Source organism: Oryx dammah, unplaced genomic scaffold, assembly GCF_014754425.2.
Source record: "Oryx dammah isolate SB20612 unplaced genomic scaffold, SCBI_Odam_1.1 HiC_scaffold_26, whole genome shotgun sequence".
Classification (NCBI taxonomy): Eukaryota; Metazoa; Chordata; class Mammalia; order Artiodactyla; family Bovidae; genus Oryx; species Oryx dammah.
Window position 1 is genome coordinate 9,502,393 of NW_024070210.1, and position 15,240 is coordinate 9,517,632.

General features: G+C 38.8%; 1 long non-coding RNA gene and 1 pseudogene across 1 annotated transcript in view; one reads left to right on the forward strand and one right to left on the reverse strand.

Annotated features, from left to right (window-relative positions):
• LOC120852647 overlaps positions 1-15,240 on the forward strand; it is a 334,482-nt gene that overhangs the window by 96,240 nt on the left and 223,002 nt on the right. Inside the window, exon 2 of the long non-coding RNA XR_005718604.1 lies at positions 14,548-14,552. This is a non-coding gene — a long non-coding RNA (uncharacterized LOC120852647). The remainder of the gene's footprint in view (positions 1-14,547; positions 14,553-15,240) is intronic.
• LOC120852646 lies at positions 7,840-9,865 on the reverse strand (annotated as a pseudogene).

Sequence of the window (15,240 nt, forward strand, 5' to 3'; positions counted from 1 at the left end):
GCCATTTACCATAGTAGTAAATAGCAAATAGGCAGTTGTGCCTATGTGTATTTGCTGATCTGTCATACACTGGAAATAAGGCCAGTGCATTATCCCTTTATAAATCAGGGCACGTGTTCATTCTCTGGGAGAGGCATTAAGTTTTTATTGAAAATGAGAAGCCACTGCAGCTGGGGTGAACCACAGAGAGGGCTCCTTCCATTACCATTTAACATACATACACAATTTTCAGAGTGAGTGCCAGGGTTTTCTTTGCCTTGTTCTGCCATGTGTTACAGTCAGCATTCCCCTCTATTTCAATGGTCTTAAAAGTCTACCATTTTCTCATCAACTTTTATCTACTCAGCTTCATTCACCAGCTCTAATTAGGTGACTTTCTTCCTCCTGATTCTTTACCTCAATGTCTCCAACATGATTTGGTTCTACAGCATTCTCAACATTCTTTTCAGGCCCCAGTGGCTATTTCTGCACAGTTGAAATCTGCTAATGCTCTTAAGATAATGTCCTTCACCCCTGGAAACAGAAAGAGAATAGCAATAATCACTGATTCTCAGTATGAGACCTCTAAACATTGTATGCCTTCCTTCTTTTAAATGTCTTACATCTTTCTTTTTTTTAGTGAAGTAGAAAGAACCCGGGTCTCACAGCATTAGCTCTCTCATATATGTATGAAATAATCAACATGTATGTGATTTGTGTAGTTAAAGATTTATGGTTTGGGAATGCATCTACTGTATCCTCATCTCTTTTATTCCTATAAAGAATTAACAATTGGTACACTACACTGTAACCCAACTGGCTGGGTTACACACTGCCTGCAATTTGTAAACACTGTTCTGAACTACATTATAAAAATCAGAGAAAATTTCATTCAGGTATTCATAGAGGTCAAAAAAAATAGGATTTATGGAGTAAGTCTGATTTGGTACAGGGTCTTCACAATTTATGGGAAACTAAGCTGATAACTGAATTTTGTATTGCAATTTTAATCTATACCTTAAAAGCACAATTTTGAGTGAAAAGGATACAACTGGCTAATTCTGCTCAATCTCCAGAACAGTGTAGAACTTAATGCAGAATTCAACTGAATTTTCATATATCCTGTAGGATGGAGCATGTGATATTTAGGTCCAGGGGAACTGATAGAGAATTTTGATTGGTAGATGGTCTGTTTGTGCTTGAGTAGAAATGATAAGGCACCTTCTCTTCATATATGCATATATTTGTAGATTAGTACAGGTACAAAACTCTCCCAAGGTCACCTTGAAGTTTAATCTGCAGTCTAATATATTTAACAAGACTATGTTATATAACTTACTGTCTTACTGTAAAATGACAGTAGTTTTTTGAAGGGAAAAAAAAAGTCTCACTTAACAGAAATTAAATCCAGAAGCCAGTTCTATGAACACAGTATGGAATCTCATAAATTCAGTTTGGGGTTATTCAGAGTAACATCTAAAGAGAATCACCAGTTCATCCTCTGAATGGAGAGGTTTACCTAGTATTATTAACACATTACAGTAAACATGGCTAACATATAACTCAAAGCAAACATTAAACCTTGATTATAATTTATGGAAACAACATAAGCAAGAGTAGGTGGGCCACTTCTTCCTCTCCTCTACTTACAAATCCACTCACTTCAGTTCACTTGAGAAGTCCAATTCAGAGCCTGTGGACTCTACCATTCTAGTCCTAAGAGTTATCCTTCTCCTTTTTTATCACAAGTTAAGCACAAGGTTACACTTCCACTGTGATTTTCCCAAATAATAGGAAGGGAGGTATTAATTGGTTGTCTTTATGAGCAGCCCCAACCTCAACGCTCACATGGAGAAAGTCCTGTATTTTAATATACAGTGCATTCTTGAGATGATACTTAATAACTAAATGTTTACAATCACTAAGTTCACAGATTTTAAATTAAGGTTTCAATTTTAAAAAAAATTTGAACTTTTTATAAATCCCTTATTGAAAATATACAAGCATAAATATATACAATGGGATATTACTCAGCTATAGAAAAGAATGAAATAGTGCCATTTGTAGCAACATGGATGGAGCAAGAGATTATCAAACCTTGTGAAGTAAGTCAGAAAGATAAAGAAAAATACATATGGTATCACTTATATGTGCAATCTAAAATATGACACAGGTGAATTTCAGGACAAAATAGTAATGGACTCACAGTCATAGAGAACAAACTTAGGTTCTCTATGTAGTCAAAGGGGAATGGGAAGGGATGGATTAGGAATTTGGGATTAGCAGATGCAAACTATTGTATATTATCACATATAGCATGAATAAAAAATAAGGTCCTAATGTAGGGATAGGGAACTATACATAGGGAACTATGTAGCATAGGGAACCATATTCAATATCCTATAAAAAACCATAGTAGAAAAGAATATGTATATAGACAGATACACATATACATATGTGTATCTGTGTGTATATATATATATATGTATACATATATAGAACTGCATCACTTTTCTGTATAGCAGAAATTAGCACAACATTGTAAATCAACTATACTTCAATAAAGTAATAAAAACTATCTTTGGTTATTAAAAAAAGAAAATATATAGGCTTATCGATGGTGCTGCTATTGCTTTTCTTTAGGTTATCAAATATCTAGAATTATTTCAAATGTTAACAGTATGGATTTCCATATGCTACAGCCCATGCACTCAATATGCCAGAAAATTTGGAAAACTCAGCAGTGGCCACAGGACTGGAAAAGGTCAGTTTTCATTCCAATCCCAAAGAAAGGCAATGCCAAAGAATGCTCAAACTACCTCACAACTGCACTCATCTCACATGCTAGTAAAGTAATGCTCAAAATTCTCCAAGCCAAGCTTCAGCAATATGTGAACCGCAAAATTCCAGATGTTCAAGCTGGTTTTAGAAAAGGCAGAGGAACCGGAGATCAAATTACCAACATCTGCTGGATCATCGAAAAAGCAAGAGAGTTCCAGAAAAACATCATCTATTTCTACTTTATTGACTATGCCAAAGCCTTTAACTGTGTGGATCACAATAAACTGTGGAAAATTCTGAAAGAGATGGGAATACCAGACCAGCTGACCTGCCTCTTGAGAAACCTATATGCAGGTCAGGAAGCAACAGTTAGAACTGAACATTGAACAACAGACTGGTTCCAAATCGGGAAAGGAATACGTCAAGGCTGTATATTGTCACCCTGCTTATTTAACTTTTATGCAGAGTACATCATGAACAACTCTGGGCTGGAATCAAGATTGCTGGGGGAAATATCAATAACCTCAGATATGCAGATGACACTACCCTTAGGGCAGAAAGTGAAGAGGAACTAAAAAGCCTCTTGAAGAAAGTGAAAGAGGAGAGTGAAAAAGTTGGCTTAAAGCTCAACATTCAGAAAACGAAGATCATGGCATCCGGTCCCATCACTTCATAGCAAATAGATGGGGAAACAGTGGAAACAGGGTCCGACTTTATTTTTTGGGGCTCCAAAATCACTGCAGATGGTGATCACAGCCATGAAATTAAAAGACGCTTACTCCTTGGAAGGAAAGTTATGACCAACCCAGATAGCATATTCAAAAGCAGACATTACTTTGCCAACAAAGGTCTGTCTAGTCAAGGCTATGGTTTTTCCAGTGGTCATGTATGGATGTGAGAGTTGGACTGTGAAGAAAGCTGAGAGCCAAAGAATTGATGCTTTCAACTGTGGTGTTGGAGAAGACTCTTGAGAGTACCTTGGACTTCAAGGAGATCCAACCGGTCCATTCTAAAGGAGATCAGTTCTGGGTGTTCATTGGAAGGACTGATGCTGAAGCTGAAACTCCAGTACTTTGGCCACCTCATGCGAAGAGCTGACTCATTGGAAAAGACCCAGATGCTGGGAGGGATTGGGGGCAGAAGGAGAAGAGGATGACAGAGGTTAAGATAGCTGGATGGCATCACCAACTCAATGGACATGAGTTTGAGTGAACCCTGGGAGTTGATGATGGACAGGGAGGCCTGACGTGCTGTGATTCCTGGGATTGCAAAGAGTCGGACACAACTTAGAGACTGAAATGAACTGATACAATTCAATTTTACATATTTTAGAAAGTTAATTTTAAGAGATAATCTAAAGTGACTTTGAATACAAAGAAGGAACTTGTTCTAATACTGCAAAAAAAGATCACAATTGAAAAAATTGCAACAGATTGAGCTTGGATTAAGTCTGGAGATGTGAAGACAGGGGTTTTTCTGCTGTTGTTTTTGCATAGTCCACAGATAAAAAAATGTTATCATAGAAATATGAATGGCAGTCTTCTCTAAACAAAGGAGTCTCTGGTGAGTTCTCATCCTGTCATTAGCTACACAGAATTATGAGCTTCCCTTTGCATTTAGACCACTAGAATGTTCTGATACAAATTTGTGTGACTTGAATAAGTTACCTGAAGTTTCAAAACTTCACTTTCTTAAACTGGGAATAACAAAATTTATAATGTTGGGAGACAATTTCCCATGTTGTTGTTGTTGTCTAATTCTTAAGTCATGTCGACTTTTTTGTGACCCTGTGGAGTGTAGCCCACCAGGCTCCTCTGTAAATGGAAGTCTCCAGGCAGGAATACTCGAGTGGGATGCCATGTCCTACTCCAGGGGATTTTCCAACCCAGGGGATCTAACCTGCATCTCCAGCATTGGCAGGCAAGTTCTTTACCACTGAGCCACCAGGAAAGCCCAATTTCCCATGAGCCTTCCATATTTCTGCTTATCTTGTGAATCAAGATCCTCCTAACACTTTTTTCCAGACTACCTTTTCAAAAATATCTGCACAACAAACAACCCTGAAAGATATATGCCAGGCTAGAAGCACTACCTTTTGCTGTCCATAATAATAATAATCATAATAGCTCCTTCCTGAGCAAAAAATGGGCCAGTTTGCTTATAGTCCCTTTGAAAGATTGAAGTTTCCTAAAATTGGGGCCTCCTCCACTATAATACAACCCCAGAGTCGCCAAGCTCTCACTGCATCGCCCTGTAGGACTCTGGATGTGGAGACTGGGACAAATGCTGATAGTATGGTGTCCACCGTTTCTTTAACCCACAGATCTTCATCTCTGTTCCACCAGTCTGTATCCTCTACCTGCACCTGTGAATCTATGTCAACTTGCAGGCATGTAGAATAAAAGCTCAGCCCCTTCACAGTTCCTGACATACATTCCATATTGTTGTTGTGGAAATCAAATTATACAACACTTTTATAAACCTTAGCTCTGTGCTAGGGCAAAGAAGCATTCAAAAATTTAAGCTGTAACATTATTATCACTCAATCCAATGTTTAATAACATCCATAAATTTATCATTAAGCCTCACCTTTCAAAAGCTGTACTTAATTATAGATTTTTAGGATTTTATACCATTCTGCTTCTCTATCTTCTTTCATAATTGAATTAAATTCAGTGAAATTCAAGTAAATTAAAAGTTGTACTTTTAATATGCTTAATACTTCCACCATTTTAGCATTTTCAATTTTCTCCTCATTTCAAAACACATTATGACATAAAATAGTCTAATAATTGAACAAACACTGTTATACAAAGATATTAATATTTCTAAAATCAAACAGTTAGGAGACAGAATATTCCAAGTATGAGATAGTGGCAAATATTTGCTAACTGGTGTATGAAAGCAGATTCAGTATGTATAAGAAAGTAAGTTGAGGGGTGGGATTAATTATTTTAAGGGTATGTACCACCTGTGGACATTATATAAATTTAAAAACTTAAAATTTCATAAATTTTTACTTATTTTAAAACTATAACTCTATCTCTCTCATTTTATAAGCTTTTCCATTACTATGCCTACCTGTGGTCAAACTACCAAGAAGGAAAGTGAAAGAACTCAGTCAAGCTTTCAATAACAACAAAAAAATAATAATCAATCAAACAATTAACATTAAATATAAAGCTATTAATGATATCAATTTTCTGAAGTTTGGTTTTTTAAATATACACAAAATGTCTTTTTCTTTTCACTTTATACTATAATAAATGCCTCATAGATAAGTAAAACAAAATTATTTTCCTAAGTAAATATTCAACCCAATTACTGAGCTGAATTTAGAGATTGTAAATCTTCTCAACAAAAGGAAAGGTCATGAATTAAGAAATAAACTTTTGTAATCTGGTACCTTTATTCCAATTAATGAGCAGGTAATAAGTAAATAATGAAAGAATAAATTAAAAATTATGAAGAACTAAAGAGCCTCTTGATAAAAGTGAAAGAGGAGAGTGAAAAAGTTGGCCTAAAACGCAACATTCAGAAAACTAATATCATAGTATCTGGTCCCATCACTTCATGGTAAATAGACGGGAAACAATGGAAACAGTGACAGACTATTTTTTGGGACTCCAAAATCACTGCAGATGGTGATTGCAGCCATGAAATTAAAAGACACTTGCTCCTTGGAAGAAAAGTTATGACCAACCTAGACAGCATATTAAAAAGCAGAGACGCTACTTTGCCAACAAAGGTCCGTCTAGTCAAGGCTATGGTTTTTCCAGTAGCCATGTATGGATGTGAGAGTTGGACTATAAAGAAAGCTGAGAACTGAAGAATTGAAGTTTTTGAACCGTGGTGCAGGAGAAGACTCTTGATAGTCCCTTGGACTGCAAGGAGACCCAACCAGTCCATCCCAAAGGATATCAGTTCTGAATATTCATTGGAAGGACTGATGCTGAAGCTGAAACTCCAATACTTTGGCCACCTGCTGCAAAGAAGTGACTCATTTGAAAAGACCCTGATGCTGGGAATGATTGAAGGCATGAGGAGAAGGGGACGACAAAGGATAAGATGGTTGGATACCATCACCAACTCAATGGACATGAGTTTGAGTAAATTCCAGGAGTGGTGATGGACAGGGAGGCCTGGTGTGCTGCAGTCCATGGGGTCACAAAGAGTTGGACATGACTGAGCAACTGAACTGAACTGAACTGAACTGGTGGCTTTGATGGTAAAGAATTTGCCTTCAATGCAAGAGACTTTGGTTCAGTTCCTGGGTTGGGAAGATCCTCTGGAGAAGAGAATGGCTACCCACTCTGGTATTCTTGCCTTAAGAATTCCATAGACAGAGGAGACTGGCGGGCTACAGTCCATGGTGTTGTAAAGGACTGGACTGAGCAACTACATTTTCACTTTTTCTTTTAACTTTCTTTTCTTTTTTTGACCCTCTATGTTTATGGAGTTTGTCTTTCAATGAAAGAAAGCATTTTGTTAATTACAAAGAAATGTAATAAATATAGGTAGTATTCAGCATTATATAAAAGTAAAGGCATCATAAAACAAATAAAATGAATAATGAACACAAAGTCTTATTGGAGATGCTATTGTTGTTAAGTGGCTAAGTTATGTCTGGCTCTTTGTGACCCCATGGACTGCAGCAAGCCAGGCTTCCCTGTCCTTCATTATCTCTCTGAGTTTTCTCAAACTCGTATCCATTGAGTAGGTGATGCCATCCAACCATCTCATCCTCTGTTGTTGCCTTCTCCTCAAGCCTTCAATCTTTCCCAGCATCAGAGTGTTTCCAATGAGTCAACTCTTCCAATTCCAAAGAACTGGAGCGTCAACTTCAGCATCAGTCCTTCCAATGAATATTTAAGGGTGCTTTCCTTTAGGATTGACTGGTATGTTCTCCTTGCTATCCAAGGGATTCTCAAGAGTCTTCTCCAGTACCACAATTTGAAAGCATCAGTTCTTTGGCACTAAGCCTTCTTTATGGTCCAACTGCCACATCCTTATATCCTGGAAAAAACATAGCTTTGACTATATGGACTTTTGTCAGCAAAGTGATGTCTCTGCTTTTTGTTTTAACATTGCCAAAGTAGTTATTTCACATCAACATTATGGAATTTAAAGAGAACAATCAAGGTGTCTCATAGACTGGAAATTGACTTATTAATTCCCTTTCATTTCCAAACTTCATCAAGCATTCACTACAGTTATGAGGTAAATCAGCTGAATGTTTGTGATCCAGATGAATTTTAAAATCTTCAGTCTCTCCTGTTGAATATTCAGAGTATTGACATAAGCAAATCCCTTCAGATAAATGTGATTTAAGTGTTTGCAATATTCTAGCATACTTGAGAAGCCCTTCCCACAGTCATCACAAACATGTGGAAAACATGTAATATGTTCAATAGCAATGTATCTGTTAACATGTGTATGAAGTCTACTCTGAAACCCACATACTTGACTAACAAAGAAGTTTTTCCATTTGTCAGGTGTGATTTTGTTTAAGAGACTCTACTGTCCACGTTCTCCATTGTTATACTTATTACTTTATTAATTAACTGCATGCTCATTTAACACACGGCTATGCAGGCCTTCTGGATCATTCGCTCCATGTTCACAGAACAGTCACAAGTACTGTTCATCACAGCTATGCTCCTGGAAATGTAGGTAGAGCTCCCTGCTCTAGGAGAATTGTATGTCACACTTCTCACACCCATAAAAGTGATCACTAAAATGGGTGTCTGCAATGTGCCAGCTGAGGGTCTCAAAAATTAGTCTTTTTTTTTAAATTAATTATTTTAACCACTCAATATTATAGTGGGTTTTGCCATATATTGACATGAATCAGCCATGGGTGTACATGTGTCCCCCATCCTGAAACCCCCTCCTACCTTTCTTCCCATCCCATCCCTCAGGGTCATCCCAGTGCACCGGCCCTGAGTGCCCTGTCTCATGCATTGAACCTAGACTGGCAATCAAATCATCCCACCCTCACCTTCTCCCACAGAGTCCAAAAGTCTGTTCTTTACATTTGTGTCTCTTTTGCTGTCTTGCATATAGGGTCATCATTACTATCTTTCTAAATTCCATATATATGCATTAATATACTGTATTGATATTTTTCTTTCTGATTTACTTCACTCTGTATAATAGGCTGCAGTTTTATCTACCTCATTAGAACTGATTCAAATGCACTCTTTTTAATAGCTGACTAGTATTCCATTGTGTACATACACCACAGCTTTCTGTCTTATAATCACAGTATTTACAAATGTCGGGATCCTCTTCATGCAGTTTGGATGTTTGATCAGAAGCTGGTAGCAAAACTTTCTCTGCAGACTCAGCACACCTTTGAATCAGTATGCTTCAAGATCATATGCTGCTTTAAATCAGAAAAATATCTCCTGTTGGACTCACAAAGGTCACATTTATGGGGGTCACTGCTACTAGCTCTCAATAAGGTCGTTTCTGCTGGGCAGAACGACTGCTACTAGCAGCAGCAGCCGCAAGGTCATTTCTGCTGGACAGTCACATTCAAAGCTTGGCTCTTGCCAACAATTCTGCAAGGTTTAGCTGGTGACTCTTCATCAGTTTAGTCTCGGAGAGTCTCAGAGGATTTGTTTTCTGTCTCCATATCATAATCTTTAGAAATTTCATGTACTTCTGCAGCAACTGGAACATCTTCAATAGTGTGAACTTCAGTGGGGCTCTCTCCTTGAGTTTGCTGGTGGGCTGATTCAGGAGAGTCAAACTCTTCATCACAGATTTCAATATCAGCAGATTTTTCTGTGGGAAAGGCAGTGTGGTCTAGAATTCTAAGAACAGGACCAGGAACCAGGTTGTATTGATTTCTGTTTCTGACCTTGATTCCATCTTTAAATTTTGGCAAGTCATTTGATGTCTCTGTATCTGAATCATCATCTTTGTTGTCAAAATATTTTGTCTGGTTGTCTCATAGAACACTGTAACAATGATCAGAAAAAAAAAAAAATTCCACTGAATCCATCTGCAATTCTGCTTATTCCAGAGGAATCTGAATAAGTAGAAAGATATAAAGTCTTCCTTTTTCTTTTTGTAGGATATTCATTCATTTCTTTTAAATTTGGTATAATCTTTGAGTGAGGAAAAAATAAATTACAGAGAAGTTTTCATAGATGGTAAAATATGCACTCCACATCTGTGCCACAAGCCGTAGGGGCCTGCCAAGACGGCGGGGAGGTGAGGAGTTGAGGAGGTGAGAATCGAGGCCTAGGAGGGACCATAGGCCTCCAGCCCCGAGGGTTGCCTGGTGGCCCATGACCCCTACAAGCACCTCTGTACCAACATGGATTCCCTCAGGGCATGTCTCCACTTTTCAATACGCTATCTACATCAGGTGTCATAGTCTTTCCTTCAAGGAGCGAGCGTCTTTTAATATCATGGCTGCAGCCACCATCACAGTGATTTTGAGGCCCAAGAAAATAAAGTCTGACACTGTTTCCATTTTCCCCATCTATTTGCCATGAAGTGATGGGACCCAAAGCCATGATCTTAATTTTTGGAGCATTAGTGTTAAGCCAGCTTTTTCACCCTCCTCTTTCACTTTCATCAAGAGACTGTCTAGTTTCTCTTGCTTTCTGCCACTAGAGTGGTATCAACGGCATATCTGAGGCTGTTAAAATTTCTTCTGGCAGTCTTGATTTCAGCTTGTGATTCATCCAGCCCGGCATTTCACCTGATGTATCCTGCCTATAAGTTATATAAGCAGGGTGACAATATACAGCCTTGACGTACTCCTTTCCCAATTTGGATCCAGTCCATTTTTCCATATCCAGTTCTAATTGTTGACTCTTGTCCTGCACATAGGTTTCTAAGGAGACAGGAAAGGTGGTCTGGTATTCCCACCCATTTAAGGAATTTCTACAGTTTGTTGTGCTCCACACAGTCAAAGGCTTACTGGAAGTAGATGCTTTTTCTGGAATCCCCTTGCTTTTTCTATGATCCTGGATTCTTTATCTCTACTGGAGATAAAACTCATTATCAGATTGAAAGTTTGTTTCATACCAACAAAAGATTTCCTAATAACTGATACAAACATATTCAAGGGTTTTAGAAAGAAGGAAATAAGGAATTTCACATCCCTGACTTTAATAACCTCAAGTCTACTTTAGCTTTCAAAATAAGGGAATGCAGAGACTAAGAAGAGGAAGGATAATTAAAATATATAATAAAAGGTAATAACAGTAAAGATAATTTTTAAACTTCAAATAAAGGTAACCAAAATGTTACATTAAATTTTATTTCAAATAATTATGTACATCCTTCTAGGTTAGATTATAATAATGACCCCAAAGTACAATTACAATGTATCCACATTTATGTGGTTCTTAAAAAAAAAAATCACGATTTCAAAATCAATAGCAGTTTTAAGACCAGAAGGGAAATATACAGTGGGAAATTTCAGTCTGTTAGGATTAAGGCAGACAGACCAGTTCCATACTATACATGATCTCATGCTTAATGACCCCAATTACAACACTAGTCTTTATATAACACTTCATCTCTAGAGTATTTTCCCAAACTTCTCTAGTTAATCAGTCAGTCAGTTCAGTCATTCAGTCATGTCCAACACCTTGTGACCCCAGGGACTGCAGCTTGCCAGGCCTCCCTGTCCATCATCAACTCCCAGAGTTTACTCAAACTCATGTCCATTGAGTCAGTGATGCCATCCAACCATCTCATCCTCTATCGTCCCCTTCTCCTCCCACCTTTAATCTTTCCCAGCTTCAGGCTCTTTTCAAATGAGTCAGTTATTTGCATTAGGTGGCCAAAGTATTGGAATTTCAGCTTTATCATCAGTCCTTCCAATGAATATTCCTTTAGGATGGACTGGTTGGATCTCCTTGCAGTCCAAGGGACTCTCAAGAGTCTTCTCCAACACCACAGTTCAAAAGCATCAATTCTTCAGTGCTCAGCTTTCTTTATAGTCCAACTCTCACATCCATACATGACTCCTGGAAAAACGATACCATTGACTAGATGGGCTTTGTTGGCAAAGTAGTGTCTCTGCTTTTTAATATGCTGTCTAGGTTGGTCATAACTTTTCTTCCAAAGTAATAACTTTTCTTTTCTAGTTAATAAGGATAGACAAATCCTGCTGGGCCTTTCAAGGATTTCCAATAACATTTCTGTCATTTGGAGCCTTCCTAAAATCCAAAATGCATTTGCTTCTTTAAGAATTTAGCAATGATTAATTAAATCATATAAAACTTTAAGGGGCATATCATCTGACCAACTTCCATTCCCATGAAATTCTAAAGTTTGTTTCCTAAGACTACCCTTTGTTCCTCCTCATAAGTTTTAGCAACCAACTAGTTTTGCCTTGACAGTTTAGTCTAAACTAAGATGGGAATACCAGACCACCTGACCTGCCTCTTGAGAAATCTGTATGCAGGTCAGGAAGCAACAGTTAGAACTGGACATGGAACAACAGACTGGTTCCAAATAGGAAAAGGAGGACGTCAAGGCTGTATATTGTCACCCTGCTTATTTCACTTCTATGCAGAGTACATCATGAGAAACGCTGGGCTGGAAGAAACACAAGCTGGAATCAAGATTGCCGGGAGAAGTATCAATAACGTCAGATATGCAGATGACACCACCCTTATGGCAGAAAGTGAAGAGGAACTCAAAAGCCTCTTGATGAAAATGAAAGAGAAGAGCGGAAAAACTTGGCTTAAAGCTCAACATTCAGAAAACGAAGATCATGGCATCCGGTCCCATCACTTCATGGGAAATAGATGGGGAAAACAGTGGAAACAGTGTCAGACTTTATTTTGGGGGGCTCCAAAATCACTGCAGATGGTGACTGCAGCCATGAAATTAAAAGACGCTTACTCCTTGGAAGAAAAGTTATGACCAACCTAGATAGCATATTCAAAAGCAGAGACATTACTTTGCCAACAAAGGTCCATCTAGTCAAGGCTATGGTTTTTCCTGTGGTCATGTATGGATGTAAGAGTTGGACTGTGAAGAAGGCTGAGCACCGAAGAATTGATGCTTTTGAACTGTGGTGTTGGAGAAGACTCTTGAGAGTCCCTTGGACAGCAAGGAGATCCAACCAGTCCATTCTGAAGGAGATCAGCCCTGGGATTTCTTTGGAGGGAATGATGCTGAAGCTGAAGCTCCAGTACTTTGGCCACCTCATGAGAAGAGTTGACTCATTGGAAAAGACTCTGATGCTGGGAGGGATTGGGGGCAGGAGGAGAAGGGGACGACAGAGGATGAGATGGCTGGATGGCATCACGGACTCGATGGACGTGAGTTTGAGTGAACTCTGGGAGTTGGTGATGGACAGGGAGGCCTGGCGTGCTGCAATTCATGGGGTCACAAAGAGTCGGACACAGCTGAGAGACTGAACTGAACTGAAAAGGAAGGATACACAGATTATAGCTATAACTCACACATAGATTTCAATCTATAAATAAAATTTAAAATGTAACCAGATTTTTAAAATTTTTAGTACAAGATATTCAATGGCTATTTTATCTCCCAAATAATGATCTTGCTCAAACAGTCAAGAAATGACATTCTTGAGGGAAAAAAAAAATTGTTGACTTCGTTTATGTGCACTCTTTTTTTTTTTCTTTAGGGAGAGTACTCATGTTTTCCTAGGCTTGTTTATTTATTTGCTTGTTTTGAATGTTATTCAGTCTCTAAGCTCTTGTTTTCTCAGTCAACAATCTGATTAGAGCCAGACAATGTCTGTCCCAGAAAGATAAGAAATCTGCCTAGCAGAAAATTAAGGAATTTCAGTTCCAAGTGAGGCTGCCTTACTCACTGACGTAGTGAATTAGAGGAAACAAATTGGAAGTGAGAGGACAAATAGAGATTTCTAAGTGTGTTTTCTCATCACTATGGCTATTAATAGAGCCCTTGCTTTTTCCAAAAAAGTATTGGGTAATATTTGTGCTGTGATATATATCCATAATGACCAAAGGCATTGTAGAGGTAGAAAAACAGAAGCTTATAATAATCAGAAAAAATTATTTAAAAAAATTTATCAAAGAAGTCACTCAAAGATGTCTTTCTTCAATGTTCTAAACAAAGAAAAACATTTTGCAGATAAAGGAAAGTGAAGTCACTCAGTTGTGTCCGACTCTTCGAGACACCACGGACCGTAATCTACCAGGCTCCTCTGTCCATGGGATTTTCCAGGCAAGAGTACTGGGGTTGGTTGCCATTTCCTTCTCCAGGGGATCTTCCCAACCCAGCGATTAAACCAGGTCTCCCGCATTTCAGGCAGACGTTTTACCCTCTGAGCCACCAGGGAAGCCAAAATAAGTATGCTAGAATAAGTATTCTAGAAGCTAGAATAAATATGCTAAATATACTCTACTGCTTCTCCTAGCTAAAAATACTGTGAGACCAGAAGTTACACCATTTTGGTGGAATAAATAGCAGAATTGTTCTATAATCTCTTCCCTAACTTCTTTGGGAATGAAAGCCTACGGAGAAAACAGAGCTTGTACTACCTAGTCATTGGTAAACTTTTCTAAAGAAAGGGTAAGCCTTTTGTAAGCTCCTTTGTCTTCCCCTGGTGGGTCTGATGGTAAAGTGTCTGTCTGCAATGTAGGAGACCCGGGTTAGGTCCCTGGGTTGGGAAGATGCCCTGGAAAAGGAAATGGCAGCCCACTCCATTATTCTTGCCTGGAAAACCCCGCGGACAGCAAAGCCTGGTAGGCTACTGCCCATGGGGTCGCAAAGAGTCGGACACGACTGAGAGACTTCACTTTATTCTAGCTTCAGTAAAGAAAACTCTATAGCCCATGCTTTGACAGAGTTTTCTCCAAGTGAAATGGAGCAGGATGGTATAGAGAAGCTTCTCTGTGTTCCCTGTTTCTGGTTTGCAGGAAACAGACTTCAGCCTCCTTGACCTTCCCTGATTTCAAGGAAAGGGGTACAGAAACAAGGGAGGAGCAGTCAAGAAACAACAGAGCAGGTTTGGGCTGGGTCCTGGTTCTGCTTCAAGAGGTCCACATAACAACATCTTTGAGCCCTTCTGCAGAACTAACATCCCCAACAAATGCAAGATATTAGATACTTGATGAAGCATTCTTAATTCCAGAGAATTAATTCTTAATTCCAGAGAAAGTCACAGTTTCATAACCTTGAGAGCCAGAGAAGCTCAGAGAGAGACCACCTGAGATCAGATTAAAGGAGGCCCCGAACACACCCTAACTTTATCAGAAACCCCACCCTTGAATCATTGCTTCAAGGGGCAGGAGCCCAGTGAGTCCACCTTTGCCTTGCAAAGCAATAAAGCTACTCTTTTCCTCTCGTTCAGTTGCTCAGTCATGTCTGACTCTTGGTGACCCCATGACTGTAGCACACCAGGCTTCCCTGTCCTTTACTATCTCCTGGAGCTTGCTCAGACTCATGTCCATTGAGTCGGTGATGCCATCCAACCATCTCATCCTCTGTCATCCCCTTCTC